The sequence below is a fragment of the Oncorhynchus mykiss genome, chromosome 22, assembly GCF_013265735.2.
Source record: "Oncorhynchus mykiss isolate Arlee chromosome 22, USDA_OmykA_1.1, whole genome shotgun sequence".
NCBI classification, from domain to species: domain Eukaryota; kingdom Metazoa; phylum Chordata; class Actinopteri; order Salmoniformes; family Salmonidae; genus Oncorhynchus; species Oncorhynchus mykiss.
The window spans coordinates 10,489,462-10,501,623 of NC_048586.1; the positions used below are offsets into that span (position 1 = coordinate 10,489,462).

A 12,162-nucleotide genomic window follows, 5' to 3' on the forward strand; every position below is an offset into this window, starting at 1 on the left:
TGGCAGACAGTATGGCATTGTGTGGGTGAGCGGTTTGCTGATGTCAATGTTGTGAACAGAGTTCCCCATGGTGCCGGTGTGGTTACGGTTTGGGCAGGCATAAGCAACGGACAATGAATACAATTGCATCTTATCGATGGCCGTTAGAATGCTCAGAGATACCGTGACGAGATACTGAGGCCCATTGTCGTGCCATTCATCTGCCGTCATCATCTCACGTATCAGCATAATGCACAGCCCCATGGTGCAAGGATCTGAACACAATTCCTGGAAGCTGAAAATGTCCCAGTTCTTCCATGTCCTGCATTCCAGACATGTCACCCATTGAGCATATTTGGGATGCTCTGGATCGACAGCGTGTTCCAATTCTCACCAATATCCAGCAAATTTGTACAGCCATTGAAGAGGAGAGGGACAGCATTCTACAGGCCACAATCAACAGCCTGATCAACTCTATGTGAAGGAGATGTATCACGCTGCATGAGGCAAATGGTGGATTTCCTTATTTATGAACTGTAACTCAATAAAATTGTAGACAGTGTATATTGAGACAAATCAGAAATAGCAAAATAGAACTCAATTGATTGAACATGAAAAGTATTTCAATATGATTGAAATAGGGCGACAGCCTGCTGTTTATATTTTATTGCAGGCATCTCAGGTTTTCATTTGAAGCAACGTTTTATACGTCACTTGTTTGTAACATTGGCAACTTTGTATTGGTCGTCAACGTTATTCTGAAGTTATCGGGCGATCACAGAGAGACGGATAAACCGTGTGATTCTATGTTTAGCGGAGATCTTTAATGTATGAAGTGAGGTGGCAGGACAAAAATAAGTCAGGCGTTAGATTACGAGCGTCTTCAAGTGCAACGTTAATAATGATGGTTTAGGGTAAACAGCTCTGAGATTTAGCGACGTTCCTACGAAGGTTCTTACGACGTACTTAGCCCTAAGATACTTTTGGGAAACCGGGCCCAGGATAATAAGACAATACAGGTATACAGGTCAGAGTTTGATTTTACTATAATTAACATCACTATGGCAACTATATATCCTAATGCATCTACTTCTATTCATACTTGAACGTCCAGTTGTACCTCAATTTTGCACTGATATTCTGAGATTTAAAACAACGTTGACCGAGACTGACGCCTTGTATTTAAATCATAGAAGAAACGTTGACACGTTTCCCTTGTGTCTTGGTAGACTAAACTGAAGTTTTAATATCAACTTAAACACGTATTGCCTTGGAGTAGACCGTTTTAAATGACTCATGCAACAACAGTAGTTACTTTCTTAATTAAGAAAAAAAACAATACAGACATTTCTGCCTGAAAACCACTTATCTTCTCACTGCGGCTGTGAGCTGCCTACAATGTCATGTCATCCTTGAACAAGGCAATCTGTAATCATCTAATTTGTTTACCAGGCGAATATGAAAAACAAGGGGAAGCTCAAAAGGGAGAAACACACACACACACACACACACACACACACACAGGAAAGAATCCGGTTTCAAAGGTTTGCTATGTTGGGCAGCTGGAAAAATATGTGTAAAAATACACAGGTATAAATACAGCAAGGACGAGTAGCACCATACACAGCACTTGTAGTGTTAATAAAAGTTCAACTCTATATTAGGGGTATGATTTCAATGTAGACTTGAATTACACAATAGGTTAGTTTAAATAGCCTAACCTAGCAAGCATGAGCCTACTTGTTTAATAAGTTAAAGAACCTGAAGCAGTAGCATGGAAGAAAACTAGTTCTTATTCCATCATACTTTCCACTTGGCCAGACCACATTGTAAGGTCAGTTGATGATCAAATGCAGTCAAGTGCATTGGGCAAACATGCGTGTTGTGTCTAGTCATTACACTGACATTCATTCCCTAGGGTTTTTTTTTAGGCCAAAAGCCACTTGTGGAAAAGTTGTTTGTTTACCTTTATGATCTAATCTCTATATCTGTGGTCTGTTTACTTCCACAAGACATCAATTACATACTGGGCATGTAGCCCTTCATCATGGCTTCCCATGGGATATCATTCCCCAAGTTCCCTATGGGAAATATACAGTTATTATATTATAAATAATGGTCAGTGAAAGAAAAGACCTGTGGTGAGTGGACCTCTCAACCCACTGGAAGAGGACCATCCCTTGTCCCTCTGTAGTCTCAGAAGTTCATCATGTCCATCAAAGTGTAACCACGTCACTCCATCCACCCCACTGCCTGAGACCAGCATACAAAAACCCCATCCGCAGACTAGCATCCCCATTCTACGCTAATAAAAAGGGATTCCAAGGGTATGGGGGCTCAGGCTAGACGCTGTCCTTGTTGATCCTAGGACCTACAGATCTAGGGTCATGCTACCCAAATCTTAACCATAGTTATTAGAGTTGGTGAGAGTGGCTGTGAAAATGAATTAGGGCAACCTAACTGGACTGAACTGGTGGGGGCACTTTTAGTAGCCCACCCTATTTATGACGTTTGTTAGGACAGGGACAGTGTACAACAAAAACAAAGGTCTCAGAGCACTTATAAGTGATGTATTGCTTCAGATTTAGCTGACAGATATAGAGCAGATTCAAACCATGTTTAGCCCAGCATCGCTCGTGCTAGCCTATCTTGGTTTGGCTCAGCAGTGTGAAAGGGGCATTCGTCTCTCGTTGCATCTGAGACTTTCTGACAGATCCTGTCCTGATCTCTATGGAGGCTAGATGGCCTGTGAACTCGACCTGGGGGGCCAAAGAATCCTCCCACACGTGCACACCATAGGCCCTAGACTTAACCTCTGAGACCATTACCCTCACACATGATAGATTCATGTAGGCTACTGTAGCGTTAGTGTGTTCACATGTCAACTGGAAAAGAACAAGACATTTAAAGTATGCAAATACAGACTTGGAAATGAGATGTACAGGCAATGTACAAAGGATTACAAAGGGTAGTAGTGTACAGAGCATTGAAAAATCAGGGACGTTGTGACGCACACAGGCAAATGTTAAAACCACAATATTGACATCTAAGTGGGAGGACAGCTATTGAAGATCATAAAAACAAGATGACTACATGACTACGGTATCTACTATGCAGACACACAAGCTAGCTCTCTAAATATGTTGAATCTTATGGAAATAATAGGCCTGACACAATAAATTGTTTCCCTTGTGCTATACTGCCCAGGGCAGGGGTGAGATAGTATGCGTATCCGCCCCATCCAGTGTACTAACTCCTAGGGACCCTTTGTCTCTCTCTGTGACCCATCAGAAGCCACCTCCCGCCCTCTAAATCAGGAAGGTTGTGTCAGTCGCTGACAGTTTGTTTAGCACGCATCGACATGGAACACCCCTGGAAATGGCCACAGATTATTTCCACTGTCCTATATTCTTCAAAAAGCCCTCAATCTCAGATAAACGTTAGCCCGAGCACACACACGCAAGCATAGAAGATGCTGTCCAAAGGGTCTGACTGTTGCAATAACACACAGTAAGTCCAGTTAACACGACAGGGCTGTCAGTGAAACATACATAGTTCAAATCAACGGTCACTCACTAAAATAATGGTCTGTAATACATGAGTGTGTATGTGTGTTGGGGGGGGGGGGGGGGGGGGTCTTTTTAATGTCATTGGGTTTTGACTCGGAATGAAATATAGGGACTAGAGGGAGGTTTGAGAGAGTGATGCATATCAGCACCATTGTAGTTTAGTGTAATGTGATAGCCGAAGCCTAGGGAGAGCGGAACACTAAACATATGATGTGTGCCAAGGTTGTTGTTTAAACAGGGGGATTCAATAATGGCCCGATGCACTTGAATGCATACGAAGGGTAATAAAATATGGAGACAGGATGTGAGATGATGGGGTTATTAGCCCGCTCTCAGATTAATGACTAAACCACAGGCTGGTGAGAAATAGAGAGACAGAGAGACAGAGATAGATAGAGAGAGAGACCAATGAGAGGGGGAGAGTGTGCATGTGTGTGAGACAGACAGACAGACAGACAGACAGACAGACAGACAGACAGACAGACAGACAGACAGACAGACAGACAGACAGACAGACAGACAGAGACAGACAGACATACAGACAGACAGACAGACAGACAGACAGACAATCAAGGGCCTCCAGCATGATGAAAGCATCACAATGCATTTGTGTTTGTGTGTCCCGACTTCAAAACATGGGAGATGATTTATTGGAGATGGTTTAGCAGTGAGCAGCATCATCTCTGCAGATAAGCAGCATGTATCCACAGCATCTGCTCCCTGAGAAGATACACTGGCTAACATATCTGCCTGAAGGTGTTTACTTCTTCTGGGAGAGAGGATGCTGTCTTAAACTGTGTGGCAGCTGTTGGTTCAGATGATGTTTAGATATCGGAAAAAGTAAGGGGCCATTTGTGTTGAGGGGACATTTATGTTGAGAATTTGTTCAGAAGCTCATTAATTATGCAGACCAAACTATGAACAATGTCAGATTCGAAGGTAGCTCTTGGGATAATGCATCATATTCATCTTTGAAGAATGGTATTTTCTTATTTTTATTCCTCCCATGTTGTGGATTTTTTGCATACTTTTTCATAACATTGTGAGCAGTGAGTTCATATTCACATGTAATGTGAATATCTAGGTAAGACAATAACGACTGATCTTAACCTATCTGAAATACAGTCCATTCTGTAGCTAGACCAGAGTGAGAAACAGACACATTTTCAATCTTCAACACTGTTCTCCTTGTTGACTTTTTTGGATGCCTCAGCACAATCTGTGCCATGGAGATGGTTGAGCATCTAAAGACAATGTTACCAAGTCACAGAGGCACCTATTATACTCTGACATTTAATATCCCACTTCGAGGCAGCATGCAATGGCCATTCTACAGGACTGCTCGGGTGTGGAATCCAAATTCAATGCTTTACAGTTCAAAACAAACACTCCCCTTTTACTATGTGAGCTCATACAGATGACGGATCTTCATTTAATCACACTTATTTTGCTACAAACTTTCCTGCACAGCAGGAAATGTTAACTTGCAGTAAATTCAAGGTTAGAAAAGGCTTCTAAAGTTTTGTAATTTCCACTTTAAAATGTCAGACTTGATTGGCCCTAATGAAAAATATATCATCCCCTACAAAAAGAATGTCCATTCATTATATTATGATCCCCAAAATAATTTCCTGTTGCTGCAGGATTCTTTTCCTGCTGTAGCAAACTGGCTCAAATGAAGATCCTACATCTGTATATTTACTACGAACACTTGGCTATTAATCCTTGCGGACTTATTAGACACTTCTGTCAGTTGGCATCTCATGAGATATTCAGACTGAAGAACCTTCTCCGGCTGTCCTATATCCCCAGTCCATGCAGTGAAACAGCATATTTTCCTCAGCACGCTTTTCAATGGAACACAACAAAAATCATGAAAAATGTCATAAGTGTTGAAAGAAGCAATAATATTTTGCGTCATGTTATTTTCTTCATGCTAGTGGGTTATTGTGGATGTGTAATAAGTAATTAGACTTGTGAGAGTGCTTGTGAGTTTAAAAGGGTGCAAATGATGGACGTTGGGAGGGGGGGGGGGGATGAGGAATACAGTGTCAGCAAAATGCATCTGGAAAGGCTTTACAATGTCTAAATTGTCCTGATGGACTTGAATGATCTATAGTACTTGGTTTGTACATTGTCTACTCTATCCTCTCCTTGAAGGAGTAATATCTCTGCATTTCTCATCGTATCGTGGCAAGATCTGATGTGAGCGTCATCATCTTCATCATGGTCTTCCCTCTAGCTTCCCCACAATATTTCATCATGTCCAATCTGTGCCTTACATAACAATGCAGCTGATTCAACAACAACTTGAGATAGCACTGGTGCCAAACAGTGTTCGGGTACACCAAGAATGACACCACTGCAATGCTGTCAGTAAAAGTTCAGTTCAACTGTATGTGCTGTGTCATGTAAAAATAAATGTATGCATTTCCTGTCTGTTTTCAAATGTAACAGTGTCTGTGGAAAACCCAATTTTCCCTGTGTCTGAAGACAGTGGATGATATTACAAGATGGCTATCTGTGATACAATAATTCTCATTCATTTGACTCAATGTTCAGGCCAAATATAAAAAGTCTGCAGTCAACTCATTCTCAAACAGCAATATGCATACACTTACGGAATGCCCAGTAAATTACTTTTTGTTTAGGAATAACATGGTTATGATGACAATTTAGGATTTATAGGTTACCTACCATATCATGGCCTAAATTAAAACGAATTGGTTTATGTTACACTTACACTTTATGTGCAGCTTCCACTATAAAGTTTGAAAAGGTTCCATATAAGGAACCATACAAGGTTGTAAAAACATATCTTGAATAAAGCCTGAGTTAAAAAAGAATTACATATTGTAGGTTGTCTTCCTTATAAACCTGTAATGAAGCATGTCGCAGTGCAACCTTAATGATAGGCTACCTCCCACTAAGCATTTACCACCAGGCAACATCTTTTGGATGTCTTTTTTTGGTCATGTCCTCGGACGTTGATTTCTGGTCCGGATCGGACCAAATCTGAACCAATCATAGACGTCTATATTTGGTTCAGATTTAGACCGGCTTTGATTTCAATGTCTGGACCAGCCTACGCTTGTCCTAAATATAGGCCGAGATAGCACGGGTGGACAGCACAGTACAGTTTGGACAGCACAGTACAGTACATTACAGTTCACGATAAAGAAAAGTACAGTACACTACCACAGAGTACACTAGAGTTACAGTAAAGTAAAGAAAAGTATATTAGTGTACTGTATTGTACCCTACTCTACTCTAATGTATTTCACTGAACTTAACTGTACTGTACTCTCCTGAATTAAACTATACTGCACTCTACTGTACTGTACTGAATTAAACTGTACTGTACTCTACTGAATTAAACTATACTGCATTCTACTGTACTGTACTGAATTAAACTGTACTGTATTGTACTGTACTCTACTGAATTAAACTATACGGCATTCTACTGTACTGTATTAAACTGTACTGTATTGTACTGTACTCTACTGAATTAAACTATACGGCACTCTACTGTACTGTACTGAATTAAACTGTACTGTATTGTACTGTACTCTACTGAATTAAACTATACGGCATTCTACTGTACTGTATTAAACTGTACTGTATTGTACTGTACTCTACTGAATTAAACTATACGGCACTCTACTGTACTGTACTGAATTAAACTGCACTGTATTGTACTGTACACTACTGAATTAAACTATACTGTACTCTACTGTACCATACTTTACTGTGTCTACTGCACTCTACTGTACTCTAATAAATTCATCTCTACTGTACTGTACTGTACTCTACTGTACTGTACTGTACGGTACTTTAATACTCTACTGAATTAAACTCTACTGTACTGTACCCTACTGTACTGTAATGTACTGTACCCTGAATAAAACTCTGTCCTGTACCGTATTGTACTGTATTCTTGTGTTCTACTGTGCTGTACTGTACTAAACTGTTCCCTACTGTACTGTGATTTTCAAACTTGTAAAACATAGCTTAGACGTCGATGATTCGTTCAAATTTGGATCTGGTCCACACCGACCAAATGTGTACTTGTTTGGGTGTGGAGTTTATTAGAAAATAAAACCCAGCATGCTTTGCTAGTGTTTGTTTTACATTTACATTTTGGTCATTTCTAACCTTTCATTCTGCACCTGAAATGCAGGTGATGTCAACGTCTGTAAAATATTTGTAAAATACACATTTTCAACTAATTCTGCTTACTGGGCTTGCATTGTTTTCTATTCCAATCGTTTCGATTCCTTTAAAACTCTTTATTGGAAAGGTTGTCATAGATGAAACAAATCCGTTTAACACTAACATAACCTAATGATTAAGTATTCATAGGCTATTCCAAGTAATAGGCTATAGCCTCGTTATTGACCTAATTCCTGATCTTCTTCAATACTGTCTCACAGGGGTATCGACCAAGCCTTCTCTTGAATGTGTTCTCATTTCCCCATGGAATTATGCAAAATATTACTGCAAATGACTAGCCTATCTGCGCTGCGCAATTGATTTTTGAGTACTACAAGAAATACAGTAGTCTATCCATGTAGACAGTGCACTGAAATCCAAAAACCGATTTCAGGACAATATTAATCCGACAGAAATGTAACTCATTATAACATACTCTTTCCGATTATTATGGTCTTGAATTGGATATTCATAGGCTATTGATTTGATAAATGCAAATGCCTATGCATGGATAAAACTGGAAAATAGTCATCTTAAAATAGATCTGTACATATGGCCATCATAGGCTATTCGAATATTTCTTACCTGATGACAAGAGTTTAAAATCCAATGACAACGTGATTTAGAAAGTCACATAAACCGACCAAACACTCCAGAGACAGCTTTCCAAATGCAACCTTCGGGGCGGTGATAGTGAACCAAACGCAACGGATCCCAACGCTCAATGAATAAAGTGTCAGACTAGGACTGCTGTCAGGTTGTTGGAAGCCACCCACTATTGTTAGCCGACTTCCTTTTACATCACGAATTAGCCCACAGCGCTTCGGGAGAACCCACCAAGCTTTAATATCATTCACGCGTAACAGACGCCGACGGCATGTAGGGGAGACCGGGTTGTTGTCTCGCGGGTTTGGGCCCGGTTTCCCAATAGCGATGGAACTTAAAAAGTGCGTCGTTGAGGCATGCGTCGATACTGATAGGATCGAAAGAAAGGCAGCGCTGCTCTCCGGTCATCTGTCTCCACCCAAATCTTATTTTAACATTAGAATTATTCCACAATACTGACGACGGATCAGCTCCTAGAGAAATAGTATCACATCTGGCTGCAAATATTCAGGCAGCTTATTCTAATGCTTAGCCTATAATAATGCACTAAATCAACATTTTGCATACCATTGCGCACATGTTAGGCTACACATAATGAAATATATTTAGGCAGAAATTACAGTAGCCAAATAGCAAAATAAAAGTAAATTGAATGAACATGAAATTGATGTCAATATTATTGAAATATTTAGGCCTATATGTAGCCTATAGGGGAGACTAGGGATGGTGCAACACTTTTTGCATTTTTGTCAATTTCTCTGAGATTGTTTGAGCTACAACATTAAAAATGTGGTATGAGCAACTTACATTGTCTTCTACAAATTGGTATAGGTAATATATCTCTAAATTAAACGGACAAGGTGTGACTTTGTCTCAAATACAAGGAGTGAAATGTTACAATTTACCCCCACCAGCAAACCCCTGAGGTCAGTGGTAATAGGGCTTGGGTTGAAATTTTAAAGTAAAAAAAAATGCATAAATCATGACATATAACAACATATTGAAAGCCTTTGTTGAGAACATGAGAACAACATTGCCATGTTTAAAATTCTGTTTGGAAGAAATAATAATATTATTATTTTTACACTCCACTAACTGGCCATTTTCAACTAAACAATAATGTCTGACTACTAAACAACACCATCTGAAGTAAACAACTGAATGTTTGTGTGTGTGTGTGTATGTGTATGAGTAAGTCAGTTGCGATAGTGGTATGGTAGTCCTGGGGAACAGGCTTGGTGGGCCCATAATTCACATTCCCAGTACTGCAACCAGACCGCCTTAGGCTTGCTACAACTAACCCTGACCCTTGAAGCCATTAGCTACACAACAAATTCCCCTGTGTTAAATTAACACCGAAAATGTGGATCCGAATAGCATAGGAGGTTGGTGGCACTTTAATTGGGGAGCACGGGCTCGTGGAAATAACTGGAACAAAATAGATGGAATGGTATCAAATACATCAAACAGATGGATTCCATGTGTTTGATGCCATTCCATTTGCGCCGTTCCAGACATTATTATGAGCCGTCCTCCCGTCAACAGCCTCCACTGCCTTATAGGACACTGAACATTGCTAAATCAACACACTGCTTAATGTAAAGCTTCATTTGCATATTTCCCAGAGTGCTTGACCTTTCAAGTGACTTTTAATGTTACAACACATGACTGAATTTGCTAGTGACAGAGAGATGGTTGTTGCATTCATCACCTTATCACTCCGACAGAATTCAAAAAGTGAGATTCTATGTGAATATGTTGTCCTGGAAATGTTAATATTTGACACATTACAATGTTTTTCATGAGGCCTTATTTTGAGGGCTTACACTCTAAAAAATATTGGGTTGTTTGGATGACCCAACTGCTGGGTTGCAGGCATTTGTAAAAAAAAAGAGCAAGGTTGATTAGTTGATGCTGTGTAATTGAGATAGGACCCAACGGATCAGATCAGAAGACTGGAGGCTTGGCTTAGTAGGGGTGTGGATTTAATTAAGTACTTTTTGGCCACCTGTGAGAGTAAATGTCATTCCGGTTCATCTGTTCTGTTGAACTGGTATCACTAGTTAGGGTTGAATTGTTTTTATTGCTTTAATGAACTGTATAAAAGTGTATGAGTTTCTTAAAAGCTTACACAAATCCAAAAGTGATAGTACCCACCTTGTTGAAATATGCAAAAGATAATGTACATATTTTTCTACTAGAATATGTACTGTGCAATAATATTTAAAGAAAATTATACATTGCAGTATACAAACTTAACAAAATCAACAGAAATAGCAAAAAGTGGCTATCTAAAAGCAAGTTACTGCCTAGTTAGGTCTTCAGCCAGCATAGAACAAAAGGGGGTGAAGGGTCGTTCAAAACTCTGTCAGTTGTCAAGTCAACGCATCACAAGTAACATGCCAAACGGGAGATGTATAATTATTGATGCAATTGACTCTGGTTTCTCTTCATTATGCACAACCCTGCATGGATGATATTTTCTGGGGTTGTGTCTCTCTCTCTCTATCCTCTCTCTCATTATCCTTTTCTTTGGATGGACCAGGAGGCAGCAAAGGTAACGGTGGCTTGACCACGGCTGGCGCAGTCTCACTGGTCCAGCGGACAAGGCCGGAAATCCTGGAAGGACTGGGGAAGACAAAAATGTAACTGTGGCCTGACCGCGGCATGACCTGACTCCATGGACCACCCCAAATCACAGCACCAGACCAGCTGCCTGTGGAGGAAATGACGGACTGCAGGCCTTGAGGAGAGTAGAGTGCTGCCGAGGCGGGCCTTACTCCTTCTACCCTTGGCCTGCAGCCCTCCTCCCCTGCCTTCCTTTTTTTTTTTTTTTTTACATCTGCCCTCCTTAGGCAACCACCGACCTGTCCAGAACCAGCAGAAGACCAATAGAAAGAGAGAAAAGACCAGACAGTATCACCACCAGAACCAGAGGCGTGAAGAAAATATCAAAGACACCAATCTATGCCTGGATTGAGCAGACCACAAGGGAGTGCCTCCATTGACCTAAAGGTCACAGGCTTCCAGGTGTGTCTGCTCACTCTGAGGTTTGTCCGTCCTCCCCCTGCAGGACCGGAGTAGATCAACACCGTCCTTCTTCAAATCCCCCCCACCCAACCTGAACAAAATGACTGAGATGAACCCAGGAGTGATGCACAGCTACAACGGGGTGAGGCTGGCACTAATCCCCATCGAGGAGGCTGCCAAGGACGGAGCGCCGCCAATCGCTGGGGAGCAGCTGGAGCAGCAATAACAACCGCCAGACCAGAAACCATGACCCGCCTGGAATTCAGCAGGGCAGTTCTACAGAGAGGTATGGGCTTTGAGAACTGCCTGGTGAAACCCCCAGGGCCAGGAATAATTTGAAGCCAGTTTCAAGACACCCCAGTTACTAGAACAGTTTAGATTAAAATACAGAAATTGTAAAGACAAAAGGTCCCATTTCACAGTAATTGCACTCTCAGACACATAATCATAAGTATATAGTTACAGTCCAATTCCACAACAAAAGCATCCAAGTGTATGACATAGAAGTTCGGTTTACACCATTTTGCCACTCAAGGCAGTGGCTAGGAGGGTCCTGGACGAAGACAATGTCTGGACTGGGGCACGAAAATGGCTGGTTCAGTTGAACCAGACCCAACAGGAGTGGGTGGAGTCTAACATCTCCCAGTACCATCATGCTCCGGTCCACTACATGGCATGCCCAAACGATGCAGGAACTGCGGCCAACTTGGCCGTCTGGGCGCTACCTGCATGGCCATCGTCTGCAGAATCTGTAACATGATCCTGC

At 41.2% G+C, this 12,162-nt stretch overlaps 1 protein-coding gene across 5 annotated transcripts in view; it reads right to left on the bottom strand.

The window, feature by feature from the left end:
- The window catches only part of calcrla (calcitonin receptor-like a), a 58,503-nt gene extending 49,787 nt beyond the window's left edge, over nt 1-8,716 (bottom strand). For 3 of the 5 annotated variants that reach the window (XM_021578897.2, XM_021578894.2, XM_021578892.2), the window contains exon 1: nt 8,346-8,716. The gene's annotated coding sequence lies outside the window, so the exon portion shown is untranslated. The remainder of the gene's footprint in view (nt 1-8,345) is intronic. The other 2 variants (XM_021578893.2, XM_021578895.2) reach the window with 2 other exon arrangements.
- Nucleotides 8,717-12,162: the final 3,446 nt, after the last annotated feature.